Source organism: Toxorhynchites rutilus, chromosome 3, assembly GCF_029784135.1.
Source record: "Toxorhynchites rutilus septentrionalis strain SRP chromosome 3, ASM2978413v1, whole genome shotgun sequence".
Taxonomy (NCBI): domain Eukaryota; kingdom Metazoa; phylum Arthropoda; class Insecta; order Diptera; family Culicidae; genus Toxorhynchites; species Toxorhynchites rutilus.
In genome coordinates, this window is record NC_073746.1 from 319,366,956 (window position 1) to 319,384,488 (window position 17,533).

The window sequence follows — 17,533 nt, forward strand, 5'->3', positions numbered from 1 at the left end:
CGACAATTTTGGTCACCCTATTTCTCATAACATAAAAACGAGCACTCTATCATTAGTAACAACTTTGTCTAAGACAGTTTTTGTCTTGAGAATAACTGTCAAGCCAATTTCCACTTAAATGCATCTCCTGGACCATTGTGCATTGTTATGTTAACACGTTCGTCGCCCAACGCGACGTTTTTGAGTTTCTTGCAGAACCCAACTTTCGATAAATTATTAAATGACGATCAAACTCAGTTTGTAGATAACTTTTACATGATCTAGCAATGTTTGTTTTCAATTGAAGACGAATTGATGACAATAAGACATGCCAAAGTCATATTATAGGGGTTATGCAAAAAACTGCAGTACAAACCATCCGTACTATAAATAAATAATAAGTATAGTATAAACAGAAAAATATTATGGTTATGATTTTATTATTTTTCTTCATAACCTATAGTTTATTCTATCAAATTCCTTCCAAAAATCCTACTCAATTTGAGCGTGGAAAGTGTCACCTATATCTGGGTGACGGGGCGTCGAAAGTGTTAATCATAGCACCAATTACCAATGCAGCAGACCATGATGTGAGCGGTAAGAGGCTGAGATTTTTTGGATCTCGAAACCATGTCATCTATAAAAAAAACAAGTACATTCAATGTTTACAAAAACAAAATCCATTTTTTTCCAAAATGTAATAATTTTTCAAAGAATACCAGCTCGTTGGCTCCAATCATTTGAATCGAAGTGAAAAACAAATAAAAAACGGATCTAATATTTTGCGATCAGGAACAAAACTACCTATTTTCACGAAATTCTGAAAAGTACTCTATCGGCTTAGCATGGAATTGCTGTATAGCGTCTTCAAATTTCACAGGTCTCGGTTTGTGTTCTTTGTCGTTGTCAAAACTGGTCTATAGGAATTTTCCGTGTAGAATAGATGTGTAAAATTTGAATAAAGTGAAGGGAGCATTTTTTCACAGCTTTTATACTATTTACTTTCGAATGTAATCGACCATATGCCGTCTTCCTTCATTTTCTGTTGCATTTTATCTAATAAAAATTGCAAAAAAAAAAACAATAAAAAACTATTTCAGGATTCAATAATAATGTTCGACAAAGATGTTCAAAATTCAATGAAACTTCTAGAATAAATAAAATTTAATACACCGGTAAAAAACATACTCAAACATTGAATAAGTCTTTTACATCTCGATGCATCGATATTACCGATATTACAGATATTACCGAATACCCTTTAAATTTAACGAAATTTGACTGTAATGTCGAACTTATCAAAATGGAAACGTGTTTTTTTAAATTGGAAAAATTTTAATAAACACATAGTAATCAATGTTTCTATGCCCGTTTTGATAAGTTATGTAGACCGATTCAACAAATAAGAGAAATCAATATTGAAAATTTGATCTACATGAAAAGCTATACCTAACTTTTCATCTTAAAACTAGCCGTTCTCGATCTATGATAAATTTTATATAATGAATATCTAACTTTGTCAAAAACAGACAGCGTGAAAGGGGGCTGTTTTGATGTATAAAAATATATTCAGGTCGAACTCGATTATATAGGATTCGATTATATTCAATTTTGAACTCGATTTATACAGTTTAAAAAAACTGTTTTTGTGTATGAAAATGGCTTATATAAAGAAAAAATATAAAATTTCAATGTTAAAGTCAAAGTTCATTGGATAATATAATTACAGCCGAGTAAAAATCAGGATTTCTGAAGGTTTTAATTGAAAGCTCGCCAGAAATTGTGCAATATGATATTGCAGCGAAATTAAGAAAGATATAAATTGGGTGTCAAAGAAAAAATTGTAGAGCGATTAGAGAGTTTTAATTTGGTTCATAGAAACAATCATGCTTATTATGGATATTTGGGATAAAATTAATAGGACAGCCTTAATTTAAAAATTTGAAATCCATTAATTTAGATGTTTCGCTATTGTACACTACAGTAAAACCTGTTTTTGTATGGTCTCTTCATGCGATTTTTTTCGGTGCGGCATTTGAAAAAAATTAAGTCATCGGTCATTTATTATTTGTTTTATTATTTTTTTCTATCTTTGATATGTATTTCATCGCTCTATATAGGGGCTGTGTCGACTAATTCCCGTTCACATGTTTTGTTTTGTTTGTTTTAAGGTGTCAGTAGGAGCTTTTTGGAAGGAGCAAAGAGTTGAGTTCATGATCTGTGTAAGTAAGTAGGTCGCTTATTAAGGTGAAAACGAGTGTTATTCACGAATAGAATTATTAGGATTTGAGTTACACTATTTTTTTAAGCTACTGGTGAAGTTTAGTATGATTTTTTTACTATACGATTTTTTTTGTGCGGTCTCTATCCCCCGTACAAAAACAGGTTTGGATACTAAATTTTCTCATCTTTCAAATCAAAGTAACAGAATCGTCGTACGTAGCGTACTTTTCCAAGTAGAGCCAGTTTGAGGCAAACCGAGTCCGAAACAAAGAAAGGAGTTCAACAACTCTGTCATTGTTGAAGTTCGAACATATGCGTGAAACCATTTTTTCATCAAATATGATTCTCACTCACTTCCTTAGCGATTCCGAATATATGTAATTTGTTTGTATGTGAATGGTATTTTCTGACTTTGAGAGAAAAAATCAAAAATTAAATTGTTCCTTTATATTCAAAAAACCGAAAATGTATGTATATAAAACAACTAAAACAATCTTGTTTTTTGATTCGATTATACCTAGTATACTCGTAAATTCTGGTACACGGAATATTGGTCACATACCGTGTTGGCCATCAAATCATCTTTTTATAAAATATATTTCAAAGTTTTATTCAGCTACTCAACAGCTGGAAATTAAACAAACAAGTTATTCGAAATGACCTACATTTACCTTCCAGAGATGCCATCACAACTTGGCTCTAAAACAAAAATCTAGACGAGTTATCGTTTTGATATGCGAAGGTTCAATGTTGAGTTGGGATTGTCCATAAAAAATGAATATTCAATATTCTTCTTCTTAAATAGCACTAACATTACTAGAAAAACTTTGCCGTCAACGTTGACTTTGAATTACTTGCGTCATTTTTCTGAGTACTTAGTTGAGATATCTATGCCAAATAACACGCCTTGAATGCATTCTGAGTGGCAAGTTCTAGAATACGGCTGACCACAGTGCAAGTCGAAGAAAATTTCTTTGATGTAATATTCTCCCGACCAGAACGGGAATCGAACCCGAACACCCGGCATGATAATGGGTGACGCTAAACACTCGGCCACGGAAGCACCCATTCAATATTAAATTCTTTAACGAAAATTGTATCTTTGGGTAGTTACCATGTACAAATAACGTGAAAGGTCGGAGCAGTGGGTTGGTCATTTGGGGGTGGAATTGAACATGAATTGCTTGTTTATGTTCCGTCAGAACAAAACCTCTGACATAGTTCTTAAAAGCATTTCATTGTCAATAATTTCTCAATGTAATTTTTATTCTTTTTATTCTTTTATAACATATCAAAAAAACATTTTCTTCATCGAATGATTGTTTTCTTATGATTGATTTTGTATAACCATTATGAGCTTCCAATCCTCGGAATCGTTTAATTTTTCTTTCTCAAAAGTTAGTAGCTGAACCATGTTTTAAAGTCGCTCAGAGTACGTCGGAGGAGGCCAGTGAAAACCGTCCCTGACAAACTACCACGACAACAAATGGGAAAACTTCACGCTGTAAATTCCAAAGTCCCACCTATCATGCTATCTGCATTCATCTACCTAGCCGCAGCACTTCCATATAAAGCCTTCGGAGCCACGCCAAACAAATGAAAGCAAATCGCGGTTCGCGACAAGCGCGATAATTGATCCTCATCGTCTGCTGGGGACCGCGACTGCGACACATAGTTCACAACAAATTCACGCTCCCACGCTTGTGTTTCGCATTCAGGCAGCAACAACAGTTATCGTCCCATCGCGATCACCGCCCGGTGCCCGGTGCCCATATCCGGAGCCGAATGGACCCTCATCTACGGTTTGCCTTATTTCACGCCACCACCCCGTTATCAAGAGCAAATCTCCCCACGGCTGTGAATAATTTATGTTCACGCTTTTACGCGGCAGCGCGAAAAATTTACCGCCCCCATCCTACCCATCAACCGCACCGCTTTTCCGCCCGCTTCGATGAGTGCCGCTGATGATGATGATGATGACTAAGATAATCATAACAACCATGTATGAGAAAAGAATTTCACTCGTCCGCGAAGTTTTGGCGGCGCGGCGGTGGCGCTCGGTGTCACTAAACACGGGAGAAAGTTTCGCTGCCGCCAATCGGTAGTCTCGATCTGGAATTGTTTGACCCCTTCGGGACTTTGTAGAAATGACGCAGATTGAACCCAGATGATGGTCACCAGCATCTAATTTGATTTTTTTTGTTTTTTTTTCTTTTCAGACCACTGCGCAACGAAATGCCCACCATTGATCTCATCTACCGCCACTATTGCCCGTTGGAAAAGCGAAACAATTCGACAGTCATAAATCGCCCACTGCCGCTGTGAAGATGGTGAGTTACCTCATTTTAGCTCGGAGCCATGGTCCGCTAACACCGTGAGGGTGACACGAGTGATGGACCACATTCAAATCATGCCCATCAAGCTCTCCCCGGGAATCTGCATCGCCTTGTTGTTGTTTCTCTGCCCAGCATGGCGGCGAGTGATCCTGGTTTGATGCGGAGATTACATAAATTCCGCTCCACATTCTATCGAACAGTGAGAGGGGGCGACCGCGCGCACAAATTGAAAGCTTATTTACCCTTATCTCGACAATATCTCGTCTGTGGGGACTGACACGACGGACCACCACCGGGTTTCCTGAACAAACATCATCGTCACGAGTCGTGACGTGACGAGGCACGAAACATAATGACAGATCTATTTCACGCTCATCTTGACGTGGGCTGCGAGGGGTGCGGCGGATCTCACCGAAGGTGTTGGATTATGATTGTGCTGTTTAAATTTTGTGTGTTATTTCTATTTTTCCCACCATTTGGGGTTTTTGTTCGTTTCCGCGCGCTGCGATTGATTTGGCCAGATAGCGTTTTACCGTTTCGTCGAGGTTCGCTTCCAAACGCGCTGAAAAGATTTCTCGTTTTGATAGGCTTAACCAGCGTCCAGCACATTTACTTAACTACCCCCAAAGTGATCCACAGCGATGTCGATTAAGATTCGTTCGATCCTCGCTCGAAGAGCGCAAAGTGACTCCGGTAAGCGAGGAACTGACCCACTATGGGATTTCAGGAGGACAAAAATCGGAGAAGTGACTGTCACCGAACAGTTTTTCTATATTTCCTGTAGAAAGTAAACACTTCAACTAAGAAAAGTTCAGAATTTTAGAACTTTAGCAGGTACTATACCTGAGATATCAAGAAATGAAGACGAAAAAATGCAAAAGAATGCATTTTTTTTCGAAAAAAAGCGAATTCTAAAAAAAATATCGTAATAATCGAATAACTTATAATTATATTATCTGTGGAGTGATGTCTGTCTTCTGTCTTTCTGTCTTTCTGTCTGATTCATATGGACTTGGAAACTACTGAACCGATCGGCGTGAAAATTTGGCTCCCATACAAATGAAACACAAATTTCTTCATAACTCGAGAACTAATCAAGCAAAAGAGATAAGGGCAAATCTCGTGGAAGGAATTGCCCGATTTCAGATGTTATCTTTTTTTTATATTTTCTGTATCGAACATGTATTCCATGTAAGGAAGAAACACGTTATTTGCAAGTGATTGAAAAATCTTGAACGAGAATTGGGTCTGAAAATATTTTGATATTATAATGACAAGTTTGTATAGAATTACTAGGAAATTTAAGTTAAAAAGAATTGAACCCATGGAAGTTCGCTTAGTAAGAAAACGTGAATGTTTGAAAGTATTCATAACAAAAAAACCATTTTGGGCGAGACGAAGTTTGCAGGGTCAGCTAGTATTATTATAAACGTTATCGATTAGGCTTTCTGAAAAACTTATGGTTAAGTGATTAGTTGAAAATAAGAAGATAAAGCATAGGAAAAAGATTAAAATAAGAATAAAAATCATAATTGTTACTTGGTTGGTCTGTATCTTTTGTACCTCCAAGAGCTCCCGGGTCGGGCCTGGGTTTTTTTTCAAGTTTTAGGTATATACTAACAATTTCGGAGAGTATTGCTGCGACGACCTGCGACGAAGCGATTTGGAGCATTTTGAAAATTTTTGGTCCCTATAGGAAATATACAAAATCAAAAATCTGTACATGACAATAAAGTTTTTGTTACCCTTCTTCAGGCTTTTTCTTTTTGATATGGTTGAAACTTGTAATCTATGGCAATTTCTGTATATTCAATCACCAACTCATTGAAGGGGTTATCTTTTTTAGTTTGAATTAAACTATAATTTTATAAAAATACTAGCTGAACTATCAGGTTCTAATTGTGAATCAAGCCCCCTGCCTTCATGGACTATGCTTCCTTCCCTTTCCACATACTCTAAAGACATACACATAGTTAGAAATATTTCGAATTTTTAATTGCTGCTAGAAATGTTTGAAAATGAAAAAAACAATCCTCAAACGACAAATTTCATGCCAACTCGACTGGCCATTGGCAGCACCATAGAAGATTGTAGTGAAACAGATTGTAACATCTTCGAAAAAAACTAAACTATATTTTGAAAAAGACCAAAATTATTTTTTACAAAAAAAAATAACTCAAACACCATAATATCTACAAAATTCTGGTCAAAAGATGAAATGTAGGAAATTATTTATATTTTCATAAAGAAATACAAAATATTGTTTAAAGCAAAATAACACTGAAAAACAAAATTATTTTCAAAATTGAAATTTATTTTCCTCAAAAACGTATTTTTTTTTAATTATCAAAAAAAATGTGAACAGTCCTCTTTCTCCGTAAAAGTGCCCATCCTCCGATGCATGAATGACTTGCTGTAAATTGTAAGGGCTATTCATATCCAATTTGTTCCAGAATTTAAAAAAAGACATATTTTTGAGAAAAATTTTCAAAATATATTTTTTTAGTTAAATTTTGTTTTAAAAATTTGCTTTTAAAATTTTTTTAATGAAAACATAAATAATTTCCTACATTTTATCCTCTAACCAACATTTTGTAGTTCTTATAGTGTTCTGATCTTTTGTTACAGTTTTTGAAGGATTTTTTGTTTTGAGGAATTGAGTTTGTATTTCAACTTTTTTTCGAAAAAAAACCTAACTTAATAAAATGTTGGTTAAAGAATTAAATGTAGTAAATTATTTATGTTTTTATAAAAAAATATTACAAAAAATATTTTAGAAATTGAAATTAATTTTTCTCAAAAATATGTTTTTTTAAGTCTGAAAAAATTTGACATGAATAGCTCTTACAACTTCAAACAAGTCACTAACACAACCGACGATGGGCACTTTTACAGGAGAAACAATCACTTATTCATATATATTTTTTTAAATTACTGCTATTGTTAAAATCATAATATTGTTATTTATAAATTTTCGCGATTTACATTTTCTGCAAACTTTTTTATATTTCTGTTTTTAAACCTGCCGAGAACATGTCAAACGCGAGAATTTACACACAAAAAGTTGAATAAAAAAATAATATTTTTTCAGGAGTCGCCATACGAAAATGACATGTATACCAGAAACTATAAAAGATAGAAAGTTAATGTCTTCGACAAAAATTCATATTTTAATAAAAGTGCAATTCCAAATGAAATCGAACTAAAAATACAGATTTTAAAAACTTGTATTTTTGATTCAAACGAAAGTTTGTATTCCGTTTGGGTTGGAGGATATATGAGTTTTCCACAGCATTTGCGAATTTTTTTGACTCAAGTGTAACCTTTGAAAAGGGCGTAGTAAGAGAAATCTTTGATAAATTATCAAAAACTATGAGTCCTACCGAAATAGTGTCTTAGAAAGAGTTATAAAGTATTGATGTCCAAAAGTGAAAAAAAAATAGTACTTTTTTTTATTAATAAAAAAACTTTAAAACTTTAAATGTAAAACTATTTTTGACAAACTTTGTGGAACATCGAATTTTTATGAATTTTCGAAACTTCAAATTTTTGTTTGTTAACAATAATTTTTAGCCACAAATTATGAATCCTGTTGTGATTAAAAATAAAAAATCTCTTTATCAATCTTCTTTTCTCGGGATAGTTGAAAAAACATTTCTAATTTATTGTTTTTTTCAATTTAATTTTTTTTTTCCATTTTTATATGTATTTTTTATTTTTTTAAATTTTTCTTATAAAATAGAAGTCATGTAGAAAATTTAAAAAATGAGTACAAGATGGTAAAACTATTTCTGATGAACTTTGTGAAACATTGAATTTTAATGAATTTTCGAAACTTTGAATTTTTGTATATTAACTATCGATTTAAGCCACAAATTATGAATCGTGATGTGACTTAAAACAAAAAAGGTTATTATCAATCTCCTTCTAAATGCCGCCATTCTCGAGACATTTTAAAAAATATTTCTAATTTATTGTCTTTTTTATAGTAAACTAGCTAACCCGGCAAACTTCGTCCCGCCCATTTACTTGATTAATTCTCGAGTAATGCAGAAATTTGTGTTTTATTTGTATGGCAGCCACCCCTAAGAGAGGGGGGAGGGGTATCTAACCACCATAGAAACATTCATTGCACCCTAAAGTTTCCATATGCCTAATTTGGTTTAATTTGCTTGATTAATTCTCGGGTAATGCAAAAATTTGTTTTTCATTTGTATGGCAGCCCCCTCTAAGAGGAGGGAAGGAGTATCTTATCACCATAGAAACATTTATTGCATCCTAAAACGTCCACATGCCAAATTTGGTTTCATTTGCTTGATTAATTCTCGAGTAATGCAGAAATTTGTGTTTCATTTGTATGGCAGACCCCCCCCCCCCCCTTTGAGTGGGGGAAGGACTGTCTAACCATCATAGAAACATTTATTGCACCCTAAAACTTTCACATGCCAACTTTGGTTTCGTTTGCTTGGTTAATTTCCGAGTAATGCAGAAATTTGTGTTTCATTTGTATGGCAGCCCCCCCTTAGAGAGGGGGGAGGGGTCTCAAAATATCACGAAAACCTTCCCCGGCCCCAAAAACCCCTACATACCAATTTTCATGTCGATCGGTTCAGTAGTTTCCGAGTCTATAAGAATCAGACAGACAGACAGACATCACTCCATTTTTATATATATATATATATATATATATATATATATATATATATATATATATATATATATATATATAGAAGACTAGCTGTACCCTGCCACGCTTTGCTGTGGCACATTGTGGTTGCATGGTTGAGTTGATTTTTTTCTTTTTTTATGTTGTAACAACAATCCTAGATGTGTTTGGTTGTTTTGTATATTGTATCATAGTTTGAGCTCAATCGGTTCCGTACTTTTCGAGTTTTGACGCGTACGCAAACGAACAGAACATTTATATATATAATATATAGAGATAAATGAAGGAAATCGATAAATTTTAAATCACTTCGGAACACAATTTCAGTTCATGATTTTGTCAAACACGTGGAAAAAAGATGTTTCCATCACATAGAACACTTATTCATTACTGAATAGTCAATTTTCATTGGAAGCTCAATTTCAGAAACGCACTCTGGTCATATATAAAATCATTTTTCTTCCAATTTTCCAATTTTTATGCCGTAACAACACTCCTTGAAGTGGATTGTATATTGTGTACAACTTTGAGCTCAATCGGTTCCGTACTTTTCGAGTTTTTGACGCGTACACAAACGAACAGAACATTTATATATATATAGAGATAGGTTCTTTTAATATGTTTGTCGTGTTATACCGTCATGTTCATGAATTTTTTATGAATTTGCTTATAATTTTCAACAACATTTCCAAATACATCAGTTTGGTAAAAATATATATTAGGAGTTACGTTGAAAAACATTATCGCATTAAAATTTGAGATTTTTTGAAAATCAAAAATCACCGGAAATCGGAGTTTTGAAAAAACAATTTTTTGGCGCTCGGTCGTTTTTCCATCTGAAAAGTCGATTTTTGACAGAAATAAGCGTCTAGACTAGATCTGTGCGACTAAAATCCATTTTTTTTCGCATTTGGATTATTTAGTTGAAGAAGACAAGATCATTGGCTTCAATTTGATATGTCGATTATCATAATCGGTCCAGTAGATCAAAAGTTATGAATTTTTTAGAAAAGTCATTTTTGGTGAACGAAGGGGAAAATGATTTTTCGGACCATCGATCAAAATTTGAAAAAATCATAACTCTAAAACGAAAGAAATCACATCTCTGTTTCTTGGAAAATATTATGCAAAAAAAACTTTTTTTTCTGCTTTCAAGATAAAATATAAGAAAAATGTTGGGCCCTTTAGTCGAAACCCATGTATACTATAAAATACAAATACAATAAATAATTTGAAAATCCAAACTTTCTACAAAAGTGAAAGACTATCTGGTTGGCTTTATTTTGATATGTCAATCATCTGAATCGGTTCAGTTGTTCAAAAGTTATGACGTTGATTTTTCGTACCACCCTAAAATTGAAATGGGAACCCTCATGAAATAATAAAAAAAATACGGGTCTAATATTTTGCGATAAAGAACAAAACTACCAACTTTCACCAAAATCTGAGAACCACTATCTCGGTTTGACATGGAATGGCTGCATATTCAAATATATTCAACCATATCTCTGGAGCGCCTTGTACAATATTCATCAAGCTTGACATGCATGTTCCTTACACATCGGAGGTGGTCAAAAGCGTATTAGAAATGGAAGGGAAGCCACTAAAAGAGTAAAAATCCATGTAATTTTTATTAAAAAAAAATACACGCCCCTATATAAATTTGATCGTCTTATAATCACAAATGATCTCAAGTAACTTGCTTTGAACATAACAAGTAGAAAAAAGTGTTGAGAAAATGATGAAAATATTTTTGTCCGCTTGCTTGTATGGAAATCGTCCATAGTGTGACCGCTCGATCAGAAGCATCGCTTTCATCCGTTGCCATCGCCGCCGATGGAACCATCGATGTCGTGAGGATGCTGTCCCACATTCTTGCATCATCGTAAAAATCTAGATTAGAACATCTCTTGGTTTTCCGCTGCGGTGGCCGGCGGGGGTTTCAAGCGGCACTCGCTGTGTCCTTCTCGCGGTGCATCGCAACGGTCCGCAACTTTCAGTTTCGCTCGCAAACGGCACAGATCGGGTCGGGGAAAATTAACACTGCCGACAGAACCGGCCTGGCCCGAGGCTCTTCCAACTGCTTACTGATGATCGCATTAAAGGCAATTAGAAGGCAAAAATCTGGATTATATAAGCCGTAAACATGTAGCGCATCTCCTCGCGATCGCGCGCGCGCTCGAATGCTTGACTTTTTTCCCCCTTCAATTTTATTTCACCGACTTTGGTAATAATGATCGAATGGTGGAAGAAAGGAGCAGGAAGCAGGGGAAGGCAAACATATTTGCTCGTTATCGCGAGCACACGGGTTCGTTTTGTGATAGTTGATCGGAGAGCTTTTTTTTTTGTTGCTTTTTACTTACTACTTTATCATGAACTGGTTTTGTGGTGTTTCTGTTGTCGGTCGGGTTGATGCAACACGGCGTGATTTACCAATCCAATCAATTGCCCAACAGTCTGCGCTCGAACTATTTTATGCGGGGAGAGATGATCATTGACGACGTTGCGAATCCGTGGGGACAATTTGCGGTCGCGATGGTGCGATGGTAGTAAAAATAAACCGAACTCAAAAGTGCCGTCCGAATCAATCCGAAGTTTTTACGATGATTTTGGTGAGGAATATTGACTTATATGATCGATTAGATTCCATAATTATCGACGGGTTGTTTCGATATTGGATGAAGCTATTACGGGTCCAATCAAGCCAAGTCATCTGATGAATTCCTTGGTGAAATTCCGAATAGCAGAACGCACGTCTTGGTCGATGGATTTTAAGCGAAAAAAAAACTACATAATGCATAAAGCATGACTCAAACTTCCGACATCGTGTACTTCCATACAATGTTTAAGATACATACGATACATCAGTTTTTACAAGAACGAACACACTTCGCTATTCATATTCATGATTTGGGTCGGCTTTCACGCTTTTCCCAATCCGCGAGCTGGGATGCTAGCTTTCCACGGTTCAAATCTCTAATCGGTCTTGTAACGTTGCGCGTTGGACTGTGGAAAATTAAACAATGCAAGGTGATATGTAGTGTTAAGCGGTAGTGGTCCTCATTACAGAACGAATGTTCATTAAAAATTCATTCAACTAAATTAAGAGAGTTCCCCCTGCGAGAGCTAGGTTAGAGTTAAGCCTATTAGTAGAAAGTGTTTCATTGAACTAGTGTCATGAATTTCGTGGTATAAATAGAATTATTTACTGACTCATTACTGCCATAGGCTGAATGTTCAACTCCGAAACCGTTCTGAAGCCGCAATGGATGATTTATAGGCTAGTTAACAATTCTACAAAAGAGAAATTTCATGAGTGATGAACATTTATCTTCCTCTATCGGTTTTGCTCATTTGATGTTACAAATGACCACTTCATAGATTGTCGGTTGAACAAAATTTGAACATTTCTAGTTATCGTTTTCATCATGGACACTCAGGGATTTTTGTCGAATCTATTCATCCAATCATCAACAATAAAATCGATATTCGTTTTATAAAACAAGAACAAAATTAAAAAAAAAAGATTCCACTCTCTCAAATCAGATACAATATTAGATCATAATCAACAAATTTCATCGCATTAAATTGAAAGAATTTTTGAGTGAAACCTTATATGATTGATTGTTCAGTAGAGTGCCAATGGATATATGGGATGAAGGTGATCTTCGAATTTTCAAAGGGAACTAGATTGAAAATGTTGATTCCCAAGAAAAAGTACCCTATGCAAAATATCAGCTCGTTCGGACTTCATTTACTAGTGGCGCATAGCGGTCAAAGTTTGAGTTTTTTGGAAACTGAAAAATCACTCAAAGTAAGGGGGGGGGGGGGGTATATGGTAAAGGAAATCAGGGTTTCCGAAAAAAAAAATTATGCCAAATGTCTCTAATTGCATGAAACGTGGAGATCTACTGTCATCTCGAAAAAACAATTGTCAAAAATCGGCAGTCTGAGTAGTTTTCTCGGAATACGAGGCAAAACATATGGTTTTTATGTTTTGGCAAAACATTTTTTCGAAGATTTTTCATGCGAAATGTTGATTTGGACGATAAAATATCCTTTTGCAAAATATTAGCTCATTCGGACTTCATTTACTATTGTCTCAGATCTCAAAATATAAATTTTCAGAAAATCGAAAAACCGCCCAAGGGGGAGTAAAAGAAATTCGGGGTTTTCAAAAATATGTTTGGTGCCAAATGTCTTAGAATTTCATGAAATGTCAAGATTTACTGTTATCTCGAAAAAAAATTTTAGTCAAAAATTGACTCTCTGACACTTGGTCGTTTTTTCATCCGAAAAGTGGATTTTGAGGAAGACAAATTTTTCGAGATAACAGTGAATCTCGACGTTTCATACAAAAAAACTCAAACTTTGACGGCTTTGCGACACTAGCAAATGAAGTCGCAGGGAGTACCGCATGAAAAATCGATATGACGATTTTCTTTGGTACTCTAAACCATATGTTTTGCCCCGTATTCCGAGAAAACGACCCAGACTGCCGATTTTTGACAAATTTTTTTTTTTCGAGATGACAGTAGATCTCCACGTTTCATGCAATTAGAGACATTTGGCATAAAAAAAATTATTTTTCGGAAACCCCGATTTCCTTTACCATACCCCCCCCCCCCCCCTTACTTTGAGTGATTTTTCAGTTTCCAAAAAACTCAAACTTTGACCGCTATGCGCCACTAGTAAATGAAGTCCGAACGAGCTGATATTTTGCATAGGGTACTTTTTCATGAGAATCAACATTTTTAATCAAGTTCCCTTTGAAAATTCGAGATGGCCATTTTCATTGGCGCTCTATTGCACAGTGTGCGATCGTTACAAAAAATGTCACATATAGCATTCCGCAAAAAAGTGATGCATTAAAAACATTTTTTTAAGTAAACTCTACATGTTATTTCGATACCCGGAATAATCTCAAAGGAAATAAGAGCAACGGAAATAATCGCAAAGAAAAAAGGGTAATGTCACGAAATACTACCGGAAAAAGCGCAATATTTTTATTAACTTTACTTTTTTGTTCTTATTAACCTCACATTTTTGTTTTGAATCGCAATGAAAGATATATTTCAAAACAAAAACTAACCTAACACAATGCACGACACAAACGTATGCCGTCCGACGCTGGACCTTATTAAAGGTTCATCTCCCATGTTTCGAACAAACCGAGTAATCAGCGGAGCACAGATTTACTTGCGAGAGGTCGTGGCTTCCGACGGCGAGTCGGCGTCCTTCTCAGATCGCGTCGGCAGCTTGCATTGATAAAAATTGCGCTTTTCTCTGTATGTCTTATACCCTAAACAGTGTTGCCACACGTGGCGATTTATCTGGAAAGGTACAGATTTTTTTGCTACTATTGGTAAAGATTCTGTACGGCACAGGGTACAGAAATTCGTCAAAAAGTACATATGGGTACAGATTTTTTCCGCTTGTGCATTTTTTTTTACATATGAACAAAGCAACATTAGTATGGGGGTCTCCGTAGCCACATTGGTTGCGCGTTCGCTTAGTGAGCGATCGATCGTGAGTTCAAAACTCAGGGCCCTCATTGACCATCTTTGTGTTGTTACAGAATAGCTACGTCCACGCAACAATCATCAGCGATGGAGATCGATCCACGGTCGAAATTAGATCGATTCATCCATACAACTGCTCTACTCTGCAAGACACATCGGGCTGCTGTTCTATAAATAACTCAACAATGATCAATCAACTGTCTCCGCTGTTCGGTGGTCCAACTGGATAATGGAAGAACAGACAGAATACTCTTACGCCTAAATGGCTACTGTGTGAATGTACTATATGTAATGGTATAGAAGAAATACTGGCGAATGGCAACTGTGTAATGTGCTAATTATAGATATGATAACCATGTGACATGTACACGATTAAAAATTCGGCTCTGTTACAGCTAAAATGCTAATGAGCCTTAACTAAATAAATGGGATAAAAAAAAAGCAACATTATGGTACATGATGACTTTCACGCCGTAGTATCGCTTATACTATATATCCAATACTAATTCGAGGTAATACAGGAAATTTTGGAACTCAAGCCGCTTGAAATCCTACACTATTCGCCACCCCGTTGGCTTTCGTTAGCGGCGGTGATGAAGAGATACATTTCACGGCTTTAAGAGTTAATTTTGTTTTTCACCATTTAGTATGGATGTGACGAAAATCAGACTGCTTGCAGAATATTGATTTCCCTCAAAGATTCAATGACAAAGCATCTGTTGCTTTTTTTTTTTTTTTGAGTACGTTTTGCATCAGATCAACAGAATGAATTGTTTGTGCCAGGTTGAAAATTTTTAATTCACGATACTACATAAAGAGCTGAAAGATTTTTATATGATCATTCACATTTATATCTGCGAGGAATTCTACGTTGTTTCAATGTCCAATGCTGTTAACCCTTTGGGGTCGTATTGAATTCGGGCATGGGTGTCATACTGATCGGAATTATTTTTCCTTGAAAAAGCAGTGATTTTGTCGCTTAGGACACTTTTGCGATTATTCGAATAACATGAGACATTTATGCAAACAGTAGTTCTGAGACTTATGGACAATCTTCTCCATCACACCAGAATGTTACAATGGCTAAATTCTGCTGTTATGATTTTTGTCCCCCATTCCGATGCATTCAACGCACTGTGCGTTGTCTTGTGTGAGTGACTACTTTGCTTGATACTGAGTACCGTTATCTATTACTCATAGGAGCACCGTATTAATTCGTGAACAGGTTCACTAGACATCAAGCTTAGTTTAGGAAAAGCATAAGCTGATACTTGGTTGAATAAAAGAGTAAAAGGTAACCATGGTTTCTTGCTGTGGAGGCTGAGAACATACAAACGACCACAAAGAGTTTTCTGAAACCAAGAACACAGATTTTATCATGTTGCTGCTTTTTTTCATAGAATTTATGCTTATTTATGTTTTGTGTTTTCTTCTGCGTTACCGGCATAGACGATTCCCATATTTGGCATGGTAAAGGAAAGATATTTGTATTATTTTAGCACGTACCGAGTAAGGGTTATCTCCCAGGCTAGAACAACCATGTTGAAACCTTTTAGAATATTTGCATACCACAGCTCTCGGAGGAGACTCAGTAAAACAGGGAATCTACATTAAATAAAAAATTCTCAATACTCGTTTGTTTAAAACTGTTAAAAAGAATGAGTTTGACGTACGAGATTTAGATTTCAAATCGGAAATTATTGAATCCACGGATGAGCAATTTTTTCACATGAAGATACTACTTAGTCCACCCAACATGATATGAGATCAATACTCAGACTTATGATTTGTTTTTGAGAAGGATTCGGCCACGTTTTGGTGAGTCACGTATGGGTCATATCTCAAATTCGTACTGCAATCATTGAAGATCTTTTCCGCTTGCTTCAATGTACCTCAGCGAGGGCGCTCAATTAAACTCTTCAAATTACGAACATGGCAATAATCAAATTGGTCGTTGGAAACAATATGATTTTGGTGAACCCATCCTCGTATTATGCTCGTTTATCAAAATCAATCACTTCTCATCTACAGAGTCGTATTTCACCTTTGAATAACATCTCATTTGTTTATTTAAACAAATAGTTGCATGATAAGCAAAGCTAATAAAAGTTCGAACGGTCAGAACTATAATCTAGGACTAGAATGGAGCAATAGATATTATTTGGTTAGATGAGAAATAGAAGATAGGAGTTAAACAGTGATATCAGTTCTTCTGAGAGATAAATAAAAGAGGAACATAGGGTTGAGCCCAGATAGGATAGAAATGTGCATCTAACAAGTAATCATTGGGTATAATCCAGGACATCACGCAAACGCGAAAAGCTGTGCGTCTCAACCACACTCATTTTCGTCGTTGTTGCGGTTCATTTCATAACATCCGGAGAGTCAAGACATGGTTCATTGAATAGGGGCTTCAGATTCTGGACTGGTCAGCTTATTTACCGGATCAAAACTCTATCAAGAACTTATGTGGAGTGATCGTACGAATAGTAGTTGCAGCTTACAAGCAATATGAGTGATTTGAAGAGCTTATACGAGCATTATCCTCTGCGTAGAACGAGATATACTCTAGAACATGGCGTAGCTTGGTCAAAACCACCCCGAATGGATTATTTGTACTGAATGAGAACTAAAGATGATCTACGAATTAGAAACTTATTGTAATTCATGGGAAATTGATGCTAATTTTGTAAAGGAGTGAGAGTTTTTTCATCTGGTTCTATAGTTATGAAACACTGGAATTTTTGTTTTTTGTATGTTTCGCGCCTAGACACAACAGTAAAGTTCAAATGGCCAGTCTTTTAATT

At 35.5% G+C, this 17,533-nt stretch overlaps 1 protein-coding gene across 1 annotated transcript in view; it reads left to right on the forward strand.

Annotated features, from left to right (window-relative positions):
* Window positions 1-17,533, forward strand: part of LOC129775821 (zinc finger protein sens) — a 379,673-nt gene that overhangs the window by 263,729 nt on the left and 98,411 nt on the right. The window contains exon 3 of the mRNA XM_055780957.1: window positions 4,422-4,532. The gene's annotated coding sequence lies outside the window, so the exon portion shown is untranslated. The remainder of the gene's footprint in view (window positions 1-4,421; window positions 4,533-17,533) is intronic.